At 44.4% G+C, this 16,063-nt stretch overlaps 1 protein-coding gene and 1 long non-coding RNA gene across 3 annotated transcripts in view; both read right to left on the bottom strand.

The window, feature by feature from the left end:
• ZNF521 (zinc finger protein 521) overlaps nt 1-16,063 on the bottom strand; it is a 316,517-nt gene that overhangs the window by 13,908 nt on the left and 286,546 nt on the right. The gene's annotated exons all lie outside the window — the stretch shown is intronic.
• LOC129636172 (uncharacterized) lies at nt 5,338-6,835 on the bottom strand. Its single transcript, XR_008706710.1, has 2 exons — nt 6,701-6,835; nt 5,338-6,619 (listed from the first exon to the last, which is right to left on the bottom strand). It is a non-coding gene; the product is annotated as an uncharacterized LOC129636172 (long non-coding RNA).

Below are 16,063 nucleotides of genomic sequence, written 5' to 3'. Positions count from 1 at the left end.
CTGGCTGGGCAGGGAGATGGAGGTCACTTCAAACACAGCTTATTTTCACTAGGTGTGCTGGGAAAGCCAATAGTGGTGAACATCATCTCAAGAATACCCACCTAAAGTAGCCTGAAGAGTTAAAGTGTTAGTTTCTCAGTTGTGTCCAACTCTCTGCGACCCCATGAACTTTAGTCTGCCAGGCTCCTCTGTCCATGGGATTGCCCAGGCAAGAATACTGGAGTGGGTTGCCATTTCCTTCTCTAGAGCATCTTCCTGACCCAGGGATCAAAACCAAGTCTCCTGCATTATGAGCAGATTCTTCACCATCTAAGCCACCAAGGAAGCCAGAGTAATCTAGCCTGAGTCCAATGTGAGTCTTCAAAAGCCTAAGTAAAGTTGCATTTTTAAAAGAATGCCATGGCCACATTGCTAATATAGAACACTGTCTAGTATTTTGACAAGTAAATATTTCAGAGAAATAAAACAAGCCACCGTGGTCCACCAGCTTCAAAGAGAGACAAATGCTGCTGACAAGTCATACATGCCCAGCCTTAACTTGGTAACAGTTTTGTTTTTCATTTCTCACTTAAAAATGGTAGTGAGATTTCAGTGGCTAGCTGACTCCTCTCTGTTTTGCATATAAGACAAGCTTGAAAGTTCCCTTTTTGAAAGAACTGATAGGAGCGTGACCTATCTACTACACTGAGAAAAAAAAAAATAATAAGGTGCGGAATTGGAAGAAAAGGCTAAAAAGAGCAAAGGGCAACTGGGAGATACATTAAAAGTACAAAGTTTATTTTTAAACGAGAACAATGGGTTGAGCGACTTGTTTACATGCATGGAGCCAACAGAAAATTTAAATCCAACTGTAGAAAGCCAGCAAAAATGAGAGTCCAGAGCTTAAAGATTCTGCTCAGATTCTAGAACTGCAGGATCCCAGTGTATGTGAGACAGAAGGCTTTGATAGGCAATACAGTCTAATAAGATATTCAGGGATTAAGTCAGTGCTTCACAGACAGATGTGTCCATGTGCCAGTTGTTGCTAAGCTTTAATTTTTTTCCCCCTGTAATGTTTAATTTATCACACTGGCGCTTTCTAAACTAGAACATCTGTAAACAAGGTTAAGAATGACCTCCTTCCAATTTTACATCCGTGAACAGTGCCCCTTCTTCGTGCTCTAATTTTAGATACCTTAAAGATAAATAAATCTGTGGAAGGAAGGAAAAAGAAGGCTTGGCTGACACTGAAATGTGTTCATCTTGCGCGAATACAAATTTCCTCTCTGCCTGGCTTCTGGGTGCACACAACTGACTCAGGATGCTCAAGTTACATTCACTGCACCCCCTTCTGCCCCCCCACCCCACTCCACCCCAGCCCCCCACCGAGTCAAACACAATTAAACAAATTTCTGTTAAATATTCAACAGCCTCCTGTAGTAATTAGCAGCAAAGAATCAGAGCTTAAATTGATAATTTCTCAGCAATGTCCTCTTGCAAATGTTACATATTTCCTGCTCCTCCCTTTTCTCTTAGATTTTTGAATCACAGAAGTTTTCTGGTAAAGCATTCAGTTAGTGAAATGACCCACCATCACACTACTTGGCCCAAGACCTTGCAGTCAGGTTGGGCTGTTTGACCGTCAGCGGCAAGTTTCCACCCGCATTGCTTATTTCACTCCTGTTTTTGAAATCCATTGAAAGTTATGTACCTGGAAGCTGTTGGAACAGGGCATTGATTTAAAAACTGACTGGCAGGCTTAGGATTTAAACTCTGGTCCACCAGACGCAAAAGGTCATCTGATTAGAATGGGAGAAGCACAAGGCATAGTAATTTATATTCAAAGGGTAACCTTTGTAGGAAGGAGGAGGAAGCAAGAGCTCTTCCTGCTTTTCCACTTGATATGGACAAGGATTCCCTTCAACCAATTCCCAATAATTATGAAAAATGGTGTCTTGAACTTGGACAAAAAGCAAAAGAAATGCCACTTCCTTGTGTTATTTCTTATTATTAAAAACACTGCCACGCTGTCTAGGAGGTAAACTCACAGTGAGAGTACGTCAACATGTTATAAATCATGAAGAATAACAGAAAACAATCTTTCCTCATCATAAGCCACCAAATACTTGTCTACTAGGGCATCTGCTGTAGTAAATACACATACAAAGAATAGAACTAGGAGAGGACATGTACTGATTTCTGTGTGTGTGTGTGTGTGTGTGTGTGAGTAGCTCAGTTGTGTCCAACTCCGCAACCCCATGGACTGTAGCCTGCCAGGCTCCCTTGTCCATGGAATTCTCCAGGCAAGAATACTGGAGTGGGTTGCCATGCCCTTCTCCAAGGGATCTTCCTGACCCAGGGATTGAACCCGGGTCTCTTGCATTGCAGGCATATTCTTTACAGTCTGAGCCACCAGGGAAGTCCAATAATTTCCACAATTAAGCTTCAGAAGGATAAGTGTGTGTGCATATGTGCCCATGTTCACACCCATGCCTACACTGGATGCTGGCATGAGCATGTGCCACGGAGCCAGGAGTTACATGCGTGCCTGGGTTCTACAGGTGAAACTCCTCATGTTTGCCTTTGATCTTTGGGTCCCCCAGGGCTCAAATTCCAGCCTGGAGAATGCAATTAGAAGGAGCCCCAAGTAGGTTTTGTTTTAAATTCTAAGAAAATCCTTTCAAAATACAAATATTTCACAAGCCCAATTCTATTTGGATATCTCTCAGTTTAAATTAAAAAAAAAAAAGTCCTCCTTTGAAGAATTTCTGCACTCAAGTTTGGTGTGTTTTTTTTTTTTTTTAATTTTGCATATTCCCTTTCCTTTCCCCTTTCCCTAAATGTTTTTGTGTACTGGAGAAAGTTTCAAATCCCCTGTCTCCTCCTCCTCTGAAATCATCCCTGCTTATTGGCCAGTGCGCCCAGGCAGGGAGAGAGGACATCAGGAACAGTGCATCTCTTATCCTACATGGATCTTTGTGGTCGTAGATATCCGTGATTCCCTTTTGCCCCTCATCTCTTCTTGTTCCAGAATCTTTCAGCTCTTCAAATGGCAGAACTATATCCTACCCCCACTCTCTGTCCAAAACAGCCTGTATTTGCTTCATAAACCTACAGATTACACTCCCATTCTCTTCCCATTTCCTGGGCATCTTTTCTGACACTGCTTCTTGGTCTCTGTGGAACAGTTTCCTCACCCCTCACGGTGCACATAGCTTCTAGAAAGACAGCCCCTTAATTCCCCCACACAAAGATGTGCTGTAGCTATGGTGAGAGTAATCTATAACCCTCACATCCTTATATAATTTGCTACTCCACATTCATTTTAATTCATTACAATGAAGCAATATAATTAAAAAAATAACTCCTTAAAGTGAAGTATTTAACATGATCCTGGAAAGAAGGCAGCTTCCGCTATCAGAGGGCCAGGCTGCAGGCATAGTGCACGCTTGTGCAAATTCAAAGGTGAGCTGTAAACAAGCCCGTGCACCAAGGCTCCCGTGCAGAAAGGACCGGGCGGCGGGAGGCCTCATTCTAATCAGTCCTCAAAGGAACCTGCCACACAGAAGTGGCACTTATTCTAATTTAAAGCCCTCATGCTTGGTTCAGTGTTGCAAAATTTATAAAAGAATAACTTCATTAAACCGCCTGGCACTTCAAACACAAATGCAAACCAGCCACAACATAGAAAGAGCTGGACAAGAGGAAGAGAAATATTCCCAGAGTTGTTAGCTGTTTAAATCCTGTCTGCATTTGGGCGCTTCTCTTTCTGAGGATGCGTTTGCCCTAGAATGTTCCTCCACCAGGAATTTCTGCCCCCGGGGTCCTTTACTTCTGTCCTGAGGGCCCGTAAGTCTGCTTAAGAACACTTAAAATCACCCAAAGTGCTTGGCAAGGCACGCCCCTTGCAGAAATACATCTGGCAGTACCTAAATGAATGCTATTCACTGCTCCTTTCCTGGTCTGCAGAAAAGATTGATTCTCAACCTGCCATGATTACAGTTCCCATTTACTTGGGAATATATTTCAGACTAACCTAAGTTGTTGAAAAACTAATGCCCAAACATTTTTCCCCCCTTACCCTCGGTCCTCCAGAAAGCCAGTACTAATAATGGATAAGTGGAAACATTTTGATGAATTCATGCACGACCACGGAGAACAGTTATTGTCACATCCTAAAACATACACTTTTATGGAAAATTCTTTTTCTCCCCTGAATCAAAGAAATGCTACAGAAAATAACTTCAGGCTAGATTCCTAAGCTACAAGGCACTTTGTGTCAGAACACACACCATTTCGTGCTGAACTGTCAGCATCCTTCTCCAAATCATTTTTTCAGGGGAGGCAATGAAAAGACAAGCCTAGAAGCCTGTGTAAAAACTCAAAACCTCTGAGCAAGTACATGTCACACACAAGCTGGGCTATATCTTGAGAGCCCGGGGTCTCAATAATGAGGAACAACTTTTCTGTTCAGTGTTTCTCATCACCCAGGTTCAAACATGAGCTAAGATTTTGCTTCAAAGAGAAGACAGTAAGCAATCAAAAGGCTTGCAAATGGTAATCCATGGATGGATAAGAGGTAATGACCTCCGGGTGAAATCTCTTAAGGTGGATCTCTCCAAGGGCAAGTACCAGAGACTGTTTATCCTAGCTGTCCTTCAGAACTGAGAAGCGTTCTTGGTTTTGGTCAGAAGAGAGATCTATTATAGGCTATTCGTGCCAGGCTGACTAGAAGACAGATTGACCCAGTAGATGTGAACGTTCAAGTTATCACCACACAAGTGCAGCGTGATGTGTCTCACATTATTCCTACTCCTAGGATAAACAAATACTGAAATTAATGCTCCATCATCTTTATAAATGTGTTTTACAGTGCTAAGGGCTCTTTTACATTCACATCATGCAATAGGTTGGAGAAGGTACGTTTGTATTATTTTTCCTCTCCATGAATAAAACAGGGCTAATCAGATGGAATGAATGAGCTAATTCAATTACAGGCAGCTTTTATTATACACTAAAATATGGATTATTGATCTTGTGGAGTCGACAATGCAGGATGCAAATTCAGTGAGCAAAACCCGCAGATTTGAGTTGGACTGGCCTGTATTCATGCTGAAATCTGCTAGAACTATTCTCACTTTGGGGGAAAGAAAAAAAAAAAAAAACCTAAAGCAAACAACACTAACTATTTAGACCCAGGGAACAGATGAAAGGTTAAGTTGGAGGGCTGGCCTAAGAGCCTGAGCGGGGGTCCTGAGAATGGAGGTGAATACCCTGTCAGGCTCTGACAAAGGAGGGGGGAGAAGAGGACCAGCTCTCCGGGCCAGGCTGTGCAGTAGTAAGTGAAAACTTATTTGGGAGCCTGGAATGTACTTCGCAGGCAGCTTGCTGCAAATCCAATCAAGTCGAGGAAGAAGAATGGACGCATTGTGGTGGCCCTGCCCGGGTGAGGCGGGCTTGTTTGAAATACAAGCCCGCTGGACTGTCCTAGCAAAATCCTTTTGTCTTTCATCTCTGGGGGGAAAAAAAATGCAGTCGTCAACCCTGGTTAGAAAGAAGGCAGCCCTGAATGTGGGATCATGTGGCAAGCAAGCCCATGGCAGCAAACGGTAAGGGGGAAAGAGAAGGTGAGGTCGGGTATTTCACCTCTGTCCTGCCTTCCCACTTCCCAAATACATCTGCCCGAGCTTCCAGGGCCTGTGGCTGCTGTCTGTACTCAGCTCAGTGTGCAGAGAGTGCGGGCCAGACCGGCTCCTGCCTTCTCTGTAAACTTGTCCCAGCTCCTCCCCACAGAGCCAACACTCTTTCTTTTGACCAGGTTCACATCCTCTCTACCTTTTTATGGGCCACAGCCCGAGTGCCCCCCACGTGGCAGCACAGACGAAAATAAGCTCTTCTCTCCCTTAAAAAAAGCCCAGGAACGGGTTCTGTGTTTTGGTAGGCCTCCCTCCAAAGCACAGGTAAACGTCCATGTGTCCTGTTTTCGAACAAGCTTCCAGTGAAAGGGAGGAAGGGGGGGTGGGGGGGAGGCCTAACAATACCACACAAAGTTGCAGACTGTTCGGCTACAGTCCAGAAAATGAATCCAATTTTTCATTCTGTCATTATAAATATTTCATTGCAAATGGTACTGATTTTCTGCAACTGTGGTTAAGCAAAGGGCCTCTGTGTGAATATTTAAGAAAAAAAAAAAGGGAGAGGAAGACAACGAGGAAGAAGGGAGGGGGCAGTGAAAGGTTAGCAACCAATTAATTTCTTCCTTTAAATGTAAAAGATTCTGGGAGAAATTCAACAGTGATGTAGTGTGTGACTCGGAGAAGAAGAAGAAAAAAAACATTTACTCTGCTCTTCTTCTGACAGTTTCTCATAAAATATCTGCAGTCCATCTATCTTTTAGTACTCTAGGCTCCTCTGGAGAGCAGAAAATGGTGGTTTAAAGCTCTCTTCAGTGCCAGTCTGCAGGAGATTGCTTTCCACAGGACCCCCGCTGATGGAGGCCTAGGGGAAGAGGCCCAGGAGTTATTCAATCAGCCGGAGACTCTGGGGCGGCTGGGGGTCCTTTGAGGGCTGATTAGAAAGCTGCCCTCCTGTTGCCTGCCTCGGAACAGAACGAAATGAGCAGCCTCTTGCTGAGCAGATGCTGCAAGAAGGAATTTCACCTGTCATGGAGTTTGTCAGAATTTCAGGATTTATCTTGGTGCAAAATTAATAAAATACCAACCAGGATTTCAGGCTGACTACTCAGCTGTGTCATCTCCAAGTGATCTTTCACCCAGGAAAACCTGGACAGGGCGCACAGCCAGCTCCCTGCCCTACTTTTCCTTGGGAGGGTGAGCGAGACGATGGGGCGAGCACCAGCCAGACGCCAGGAGGAGATTCGGAACCAATTACACACAAGGCTGAACTTCAGTGTGGGTGCTACTGTCTTAGTGGGTGACCTCTCACCTCGCCTCCAGAGCTGGGACGGCTCTTTGGGTAAGCCCGAGTCTCAAGTAGAGAAAGGCTGTTTTAGCACTGTCTCACACAGGAGGTAGCTCATGGATTCACATCTATTAAATTCATCTGCTGGTGTCCCCGGCCTGGTTTTGCTTTATCTTATTAAAGGAACACTAACAACGGGCTCTGTTAAGAGCACATATTGTGAAACACTGAACATTCATCTGAGGTCAGCCGTGCTCAAGGAGGTACCCGGTCATCTTTTATTTGAACCCATGCTGGCCTCATGGCCCATCCCCCTCGGGCTCCCAGCAGAGTGGGGAGTGGGAATCAGGGAGGGGAAGAGGGAGGCAGCAGCACGGAGGACCTGGGACAGGGTGGGAACAAACCACTGCCGGCTCTGGACTGCAGGGAGCCTGGGAGTTTGGCCACCTCTGCTCATTCAGCTTCACAAATGACCATGGCTATTTTAGGGGGGTTCTGTAAAGCCCAAGGCTTGACCATATTGAGCTGAGGCTTTGGGTAGCCCTGGGACAATTGCTGTTGTTCTCAGGGTGGCTGGCATCTCCTCACAGAGGGGCCGGCGTGCAGGACTGGGTTGGCCCCTACAGCTGGTCCAAGCCCCTGGACAGAACAGACAAGCATCTCTTCAGATTCAGCTCTGGACTCTGCACTCCGGCTCAGAACAGGATTAACCTGGATCGTAATGTCTACCCTGTGAGGCCTCTCACCATGGACCACACGTGCCCCTTTACTAGCCAGGGACTGGCAGAGCATCCTGGACTACCCTGGAGGTTGCGACTGGTTTAAGGGCACCGCTGCCTCCCCATCCTTTTCTAATCGACATTTTCCAAATGAGACATTTCACCACAGTGGAAAGCGTCCCTTCCAGCTCTTCCACTCGTAACACGACAAGCCTGTTTTGGAGAGTCACCTTTACAAAGTGGGTAGTAGCCTGACAATATTAATACCAAGAGATCTCAGGAAAGAGTGAGTAACAGAAGAGAGAGAGAGAGCCTGCGCTTGCAAGTGGAGGCACAGATGGTGGGCGGGGACGCAGGGTGCTCGCAGCAGGCTTCGGTGGAGATGCATTAACTCCACAGAGAGATGAGGGCTTCCCACCAGTACTGTCATGAATTATAACTGAGCACGGGGGTGAGGTCTTAGTGCCTGGCTCACAGCGAATAGACGGTTCTATCTTCCTGCACAAACACCTCTCCCCGCTTATAAACTCCCAAGCACAGCAAAGCACACTGCTGATAGCTGATGGGTCACACTAGCCTTTTATGTGTCTAGAAGGCGCACGCACTTCGCAGATGTGCCCAGTGGTGGAAGTCAGATGATTATAAAATTAAGCCTTGGCAATGAGAAAAAGGAAACCTTTTACGGGTGATTCGGGTTTCCAGCAAGAGATGGTCTATCTGCCAGCTGAGGGGCCGCACCAAAGCCAGAGGGAGCCACTAAAGAAAGCCTGCCGGCTTCCCAGACACGCTGGGTACAAGGGGGAAAGCCTCGCCTCTGCAAACGCTGCCCTCCTCTTTACCAGAAAGTGAAAGCGGGTCCTGGCCAGTAAGCTCCCCGACATCACTGCCTCAATGAAGTTATCAATGAAGGAGGCCTGTTATTTTAGGCAGTTTAGAATTTCACCACTTTTAAAGGCCTCGTTTACCCTGCCTCTCACTCCCATTTAAAGCCTTGGAGTTGCTGTTCTAAATGACAGCACCGTGAGCAGCGCTTTTAAGCACTGTTCTTCTCGCCTGCCACATCGCAGGCTTTCACAGAATCCCGCTCTCTCCCGGATGAGGGTGAACTCGCTCCTTCATAGCTGCAGGGCAGAGCCTGTTAGGAGCTGTAGATTCCCTGCAAATATAACAATAAAGGATACAAATGTGAATTCCCCTTAAAATACACGCTTGGCTCTGAAGCCGCCTGGCCTTAGCAAACTCGATCAAGAACAGCCTATCAATCTTGCTCCAAACGCTCAGCAACAGCTCGTTTCATGCGGCCGGCCAAGGGATTGCCACGTCAATGGATCAGAAGATGCTGGTGTGAATTCTTTGCTCATTTTAGAGGATTGAGCGTCGAAGCCCATGATGACCCTCTTTCTGACTCTAATTGCCACAAGCAGTTGGCTACCGAGGTGGTGTTTTCCAAGAGTCCAATCGAAGTTTGCAAACTGAAAGAGTCTATTCTTGGCATTATGTCTCTGCGAACATGGAGGAAACTGATCTGCATGTGGAGTGAACATCTGAAATAGGAACACGTGGGGGGACTTCAAGGTGCCTCCCTGGATTGTAGAATGTTCTAGAGACGTGGAGGTCCAGCTCTCTCCCGGGGATCGGACTACAAAAGCGCCGAGGCAGAGAGCTGTCTTTGTAGGCCGGCCGTGCCCGCAGTTTCTCGTTCCTGATGAGGCAGATCTTCTGGTGCCGGGGCAGCAAGCTGACTTGGCGGCGCAGGAGACGGCAGGGCCAGCAGAGCCCAGCCAAAGCGGAATGTGGCAGAGGTGATGACCGTTTCCAGGGGGTGGGGGGCGAGGAGGGGGCTGCACACTGGCCGCAGCGCTCTTCAGTGCACCCTAGCTGAATGCTCCATAAAGTCGCACTGATGGCAGTTCCGAGATGGCCATCTGTCGTCAGCTCTGGGCCAGACAAAAAAATAATGTCATGGCAGATCGCTAACAACAGGGCTGTTGGAGGGAGGGAACGAGTCCTAGAACGGGGAGGTGGTGCTCCATCTTTTAACAGCGAAAACCAGCCGTCGATAGGAACATCGAGAAATTAATGGATGGAGAATTTTTAAAAACTGAGCTGGGGTGCCGTAGAAACGATTCAAATGTAAATAAAGTGGTTTTCCGCTTATTGGCCGAGACCTCTGTTGCTCTTCCTTTGGTCCTATTAACTGCTCGATTCTTGAAAATCTGATGAGCCGGACACATGGTAAAGTGGTGAGGGCCAAATTCAGAAAAAGGTGAGCCCAGGTTGTGCCTCCAAGCATGCATACACAGATTAGGCATTTATTGGTACAAAACGGGTAATTGAAAATGCATTCACTCATTGAGTCCAAATGAGTTCATTGTGACAGTCCTGCTTATCCATCTTTCTGGATGGATGTTTGCTTAATTTCTAGGTGCAGTTTTATTAAAAGCAGAATAAAACTACCTCATCTTTAGATGCATTGTGAATGCTATAAAATTTTAAACTCCCTTCTTTACTCAAGAAAACCCCCAGCTTTTTGCTACTGCTTAGATGACAGGAAGAGAGGGGATGCAGGGTGAGAGAGAGAGAGAAGTAAATAGTCAAACCGAGGTGAGCGCTGCCCTATTTCTTTGTCCTATATGATTAACTTTCTACCTTCAATGGTAAGGCCAATCAATCCTGATTGAATTATCCAATATTAACAGCTGAAAGTGATCAAAAGTAATGGTGAAAACACAGCTCCAATCAATAAATCAATGCAAATGATTCGGTTCCTGGAGATCGGATCAAATAAAAGAGATAGATCAATTTAACCACTGGGCAAATTAAGTGGAAACTGCTGTAGCACCAGTTTACTTCAAAGGCCCCGAAGGCCCACAAAGCAGAGAAAGGAGGTGGTGGGGAAGCGGACCAGTTCCAGAACCACATGCTCACTGGACATGATTTACACTCCTGCAGACTTCCGCATCTATAAGGTGGTTTAAGGACTGTGATTTTGGCCCCGAGAACAAGAGACACACAGAGGTCCAATGGATGGAAGGAAGTGGAGAGCGAAGGTAGCAGGTGCAGGCCACCCAGGAAGGGGCAGGACTTATGTTTCTTCCCACCCCCGACACTGACTGTCCTCTCCCAAATGATCAATATGGAACCTGGCTATGGTGGGCCAGACGCAGTGATGGGCAGTTCTTTCCAATCTGAGGGTCCCAAAAGGACCCCGAATGATAAGAGGCAAAGCAGAACAGGGTTCTGAGTCTTCCAGTTGGCGTGTAGGTGCTATGCTGCTAAGTTGCTTCAGTCGTGTCCGACTCTTTGTGACCCTAGGGAGTGTAGCCCGCCAGGCTCTTCTGTCCGTGGACTTCTCCAGGCAAGAATACTGGAGTGGGTTGCCAAGCCCTTCTCCAGGGGATCATCCCTACTCAGGGATCGAACCCCCATATCTTACATCTCCTGCACCGGCAGGTGGGTTCTTTTACCACTAGTGCCAAATGAAAGCTATTTCAAGCTCTGTTAGAAATAAAAACAGAGCAATGGAAAACAACAGAAAAGTTGTGAAAAGAGTAGGGGGGGAGCTGCACAGTTTTAAAGGCACTTCTTATAGAAGTGCTGTGAGCAGTAACACACACTTTTCCACCTCTCTTGTTTGCAAAAGAGAATTTCCACTTGACCCAGAGAAAAAAATGAAAACAAAACAAAACTAAAATAAACCTTTCCCCACACCACACTTCGATCCTACCTTGTCTTATGTAAAGGGGCCAGATAAAACTTTTTGTTTTGGCCACTTATCTCTAATTTGGAAAGAGGGCAGGAAGAAGGGTAGGGTTTTGAAATAATGTTTCTGAAAGCAAATTTAATGTTCAGTTTTCCCACTGTGTGCTAAAAAGTAAAACCAAAAATAAAAAGAAGCTCAAGCCTCTTACATCCCTTGAAAAACATGAAGGCTTAAAAATAAGAATTTTTACCCGGAAACCAATTAACATGAAACTATGTCAAGGTATGATTAATTGGGAAATTATTCCAGTGAACTAGAACAGAGAAGTAAGGAAACAGGACATGTCTGGGATCGAGATTTTATTTCCAGGTAATGATGGATCTCGAGTTTGTTTACTGAGTTCAGCGAGAGGGAGCAGGGAGAGGACCCGGGAAGCAGAGCTCCTCCAAGCCCTCTCCCCTTTCACACTCTGCACTGAGGGCTTAGCATCAGCTACTCCATTGCACTCTCAGCAGGACCCTGGGAACTGGGCGCGATGCTTTGTTGTCTCCTACATGCCCATTTGCAGAGAAGGCAATGGCACCCCACTCCAGTACTCTTGCCTGGCAAATCCATGGACGGAGGAGCCTTGTAGGCTGCAGTCCATGGGGTCGCACAGAGTCGGACACGACTGAAGCGACTTAGCAGCAGCAGCAGCAGCAGCACATGCCCATTTTACTGATGATAAAACCAAGGCTCAGAGTCCATTGCTTGTAAGGAACAATGACCAAAATCAAACTCTGGTGATTGTTCTCTGTATTTCATGCCCTCTTCCCTTACACTAAGATGCCTATAGAGAAATCAAAGCAAAATAAAACAAGTGGGAAAAACTCCATAAAAGCCATTTTTCAAATAATCATTATTTGAGATTTTTATGGATAGTGATCTCTCTCACATTCACAGATATCAAAATCATATCCGTCCTTCAAAACCAGCTTGAATGCCTCCCACGTGATGGCTTTCTCGATTATCCCAGCTGGAGAATAAACATCTTCTCTTGGAATACTTAGAACTATTTATTACACATTACCTCATGTGAACATTAATCATATGCAAATCTTATCTTTTCTAGTAGACAGTAAAGATGATATATTCCTAATTATTTTTGATATGTCATAGAGAGCTTGGGGCCATGGTAAATTTAAAATGATAAAATTATATTTTTATAAAGATTTTAAATCAATAAATATATATATTTTTAACCAAATAATGGCACAGGGGATGACAGCAATCTATAGTATGGCATCTGTGGTTGGGCTAACAAGGACATTTTTTTAAGGTTCACTTTAAAAAAAAAAAACGTTCAACCTTCTATTTTTAGTTTTATTTTTGGCCAGGCCATGCGGCTTGTAGGATTTTAGTTCCCTAAGCAAGGGTGGATCCCATGGCCCCTGCAGTGAAGGTGTGGAGTCGTAACCACTGGACCACCAGGGAAGCCCCAACAAGGACCTTTAAATGCCTCAACATGTGTTACTTAATACTTTGAGGCATGGACCTGTATAACAATTATTAAAAGGCTGGTTTAGGTACAGCGTTAAGTCAGTGAGTTGATCCAGTCGGCCACGTGGCAGCCACACTTCAGTGCTGTACTGCTGTCCTGTGCTTCCCACCCCTTTGGAGTAATTCATTTTTCTTTCAGAAATATGACCATAAAACTTGAGCAACAATTAAGCTGTGGTGTGAAAAATATCCATCAAACTCAGGTTGATTTGGTGGGAAAGTGATTTGAGAAGACAACCAAACAGCTGTAGAGACCATTATGTATTTAAACTTCAGTGATATCTGCAAGTCTTGGTGTATCCCTCAGAATGTCAAATCACTTCTGTATTTTCTATGTGGAAAATAGTGCATCCATGGACTAATGAAGAAAAAGCTCAAGTATCAAAATAATCTTTGACTCAAAAGAAACTTAATACCAGAAATCTCAGAGCCTCAAGTTCAATTAGGCCAATTCCCTCTCTTCCAACCACCGCAATTCCCTCCAAGTCCATTACATTCATGACATGATGCTTCAGAGAACTTTCTATGGGGACCCATTGGAAGAGGATGGTTTGATCACTGCCATTGAATTGTAGCTTTTCTAGAGGCACCAATGAAACAATAATTACTGTATTGAAAGAAAGTGGCCTATTCAACAGAATTTTTACAAACATACCACTTGCTCACACCTGTATAAACCATTCTGGATACAAATATGCATTGTAGGATATTATTCTTGGACCATACTCTTCTCTCAAAGCAGCTTCCTTAAGTTTTGCAGGAAAAGTTTTGAGGTCTATTAGGAAAACATGTGAAATATTTGACATATTCATTTGCTTTTAAAATAACAAAATGTTAAGTTAGTTCAAATAATGCACTCTTATTCCAAAGCACATCTTCCCGACCAGCATGCTAGGTGGCCCCTGAAGTATATTAGAATTCCTTGCAAGAAGGGAGAAAAACTCTACTAGAAGAAAATGATGATATCCTGCCAGGAATTACACATTACACTTCTCTGGACTGGCATCTGGAACTTCTGGTCAGAAAGGATTCAGGGTCATGCGAAGACAATAGCTTCCACACTGGCAAGTCCTAGATGGAGTGTTCATAGAAACAGACGTTGCGTCTTGCTTAATTTGAAAAGCAACTGTGGTCTGTAATGTCAAAGGATGACACTTGAGTCCTTCATTCCTAAAGATGGAAGTGTATTATGAGGAACTATCTGAATTCTGACTAGTACTGTAGGTGATGTTAATGAAAACAACACATCTCCCTGGGTGTATGTGTAAGATTTTATACTCAACAAAGCACTTCTATCCTTAAAAAGATGTTTTTGTGTTTTCAAATAGGTATAAACAGTGAAAGAAATGTAAATCGTTTATTATGGTCATTAAATCATTTATGCACCATGACCACAGTGGTGTGTGTAATTTACTTCAGTCATGTCTGACTCTTTGTGACCCTGTGGACTGTAGCCTGCCAGGCTCCTCTGTCCATGGGACTTTCCAGGCAAGAATACTGGAGTGCATTGACGTGCCCTTGGCCAGGGGATCTTCCCCACCAAGGAATCGAACCCATGTCTCTTAGGTCTCCTGTGTTGCTAGGCGGGTTCTTTACCACTAGCACCATCTGGGAAGTCCAACCACAGTGATGTTCCTGGGCAATTCTGTAAAATTACCCTATTAATCTCACTCTAAAATAAGAGCCAAATAGACTATATGCTTTCCACTTGCCAATCTCCAGTTCTTGGGCATTGCATTTGGTTTATAAAATGCCTCTTGTGAAAAATCCTCTTTTCTGAAATTTAGTGGCATAAAAAAGTAGATGCGTTTAAGTGGTATGACATGGGCCAATTTTAAAATCTCTTAATTTTCCATACCAAGCAATGAAATACTGTGAGCTGGTAAAAGGGCTTCCATTTCTGCTTGGTTATTATTTAGGTTACTGATCTTATTTTCTCTTGTCACCTCAATTTCAACTGATTTCCCCCCTTATTCTTAGAAATTAACAAAACTGTATTTTTTAGTATACTTTACTCTCTATATAGAAACTAAAAGAAATTAATGTCATATTAACTCCATCCTCTAAGCACAGGTGTGAAATGATGTGGGAATGAAGACAAACGCACAGAACTATGAGCCCCTAAGTTTAAATCATAAAAATCCAAAAGGTCTCAAAATTAGAAAAAGTAAGCTCTGATATTTTCCTTAATGTATTGAAATTAAAAGCCACTGTTACTACTGAAGAGTTTAGCAAACAGATCTACATGGATATTTCAATGACTGTGGATACTAGCTTTGTAATAATGATCACACATTAACTATAAATACTGTTTTATCGAAGGAGTGATCCACATTTTGAGCCTGAGTATTTGCATCAAGGCCAAATATGTATGATTCTGAGGTGGGGTTAGAAAAGTAAGTGTACAGCTTCGGATTGTGAAAGAAGTCTTATTTTGGCTCAGATCACAATGTGAGTGAATGAGTCAGAGGTGTTTTGAGAGATGTTTAACCTCATAAGGTCATAAAGACTCAAAGACTGAGCTCTGTGTTCTATACCACGTCTTCTACACCAGCGGTTCTCAAAGTGTGGCTCGGGCCCTCCAAGGGTCTCCTAGACCCTTGCGGGGAGTCTGTGAAGTCAAGACTCTTTTCATAATAACATTAAAACACTGTTGGCCCCTTACGCTCTCGTTATCTCATGAGCGTACAGTGGCATTTTCTAAGGGCTACTTGACATGCGAAGATACAGTTTCTCTGACAGCTAATAGAACCACAGATTTGTGTATTTTTGTGTTTCAAATGTTTCTCGATTTCTAATATGGAAAATATCAATACATAATGTGAGTGTACGCAGTCGCTAAGTCGTATTGGACCCTTTGTGGCCCCATGGACTGCAGCCCACCAGGCTCCTCTGTCCATGGAATTCTCCAGGCAAGAATACTGGAGTGGGTTGCCATTTCCTACTCCTGGGGGTCTTCCTGACCCAGGGATCGAACCCACTTCTCCTGCGCCCTCTGCATTGGCAGGTGGATTCTTTACCACTAGCGCCACTTGGGAAGCCCCTCAGTATACAGTAACCCATGTAAATCAAAGTGCTTTGTGGTCTCCAATAATTTTTAAGTGTCAAGGCATCCTGCTATCAAAGAGGTAGAGAACCCCTGGTCTATACACTAATGGAAAGACTGTACAGTGTACAGTCCATGAAACTCCAAAATACACTA

This window comes from Bubalus kerabau, chromosome 21, assembly GCF_029407905.1.
Source record: "Bubalus kerabau isolate K-KA32 ecotype Philippines breed swamp buffalo chromosome 21, PCC_UOA_SB_1v2, whole genome shotgun sequence".
Lineage (NCBI taxonomy): Eukaryota > Metazoa > Chordata > Mammalia > Artiodactyla > Bovidae > Bubalus > Bubalus kerabau.
Note: the sequence above shows the minus strand (reverse complement) of the source record. Positions and strands in the feature narration are given on the sequence as shown.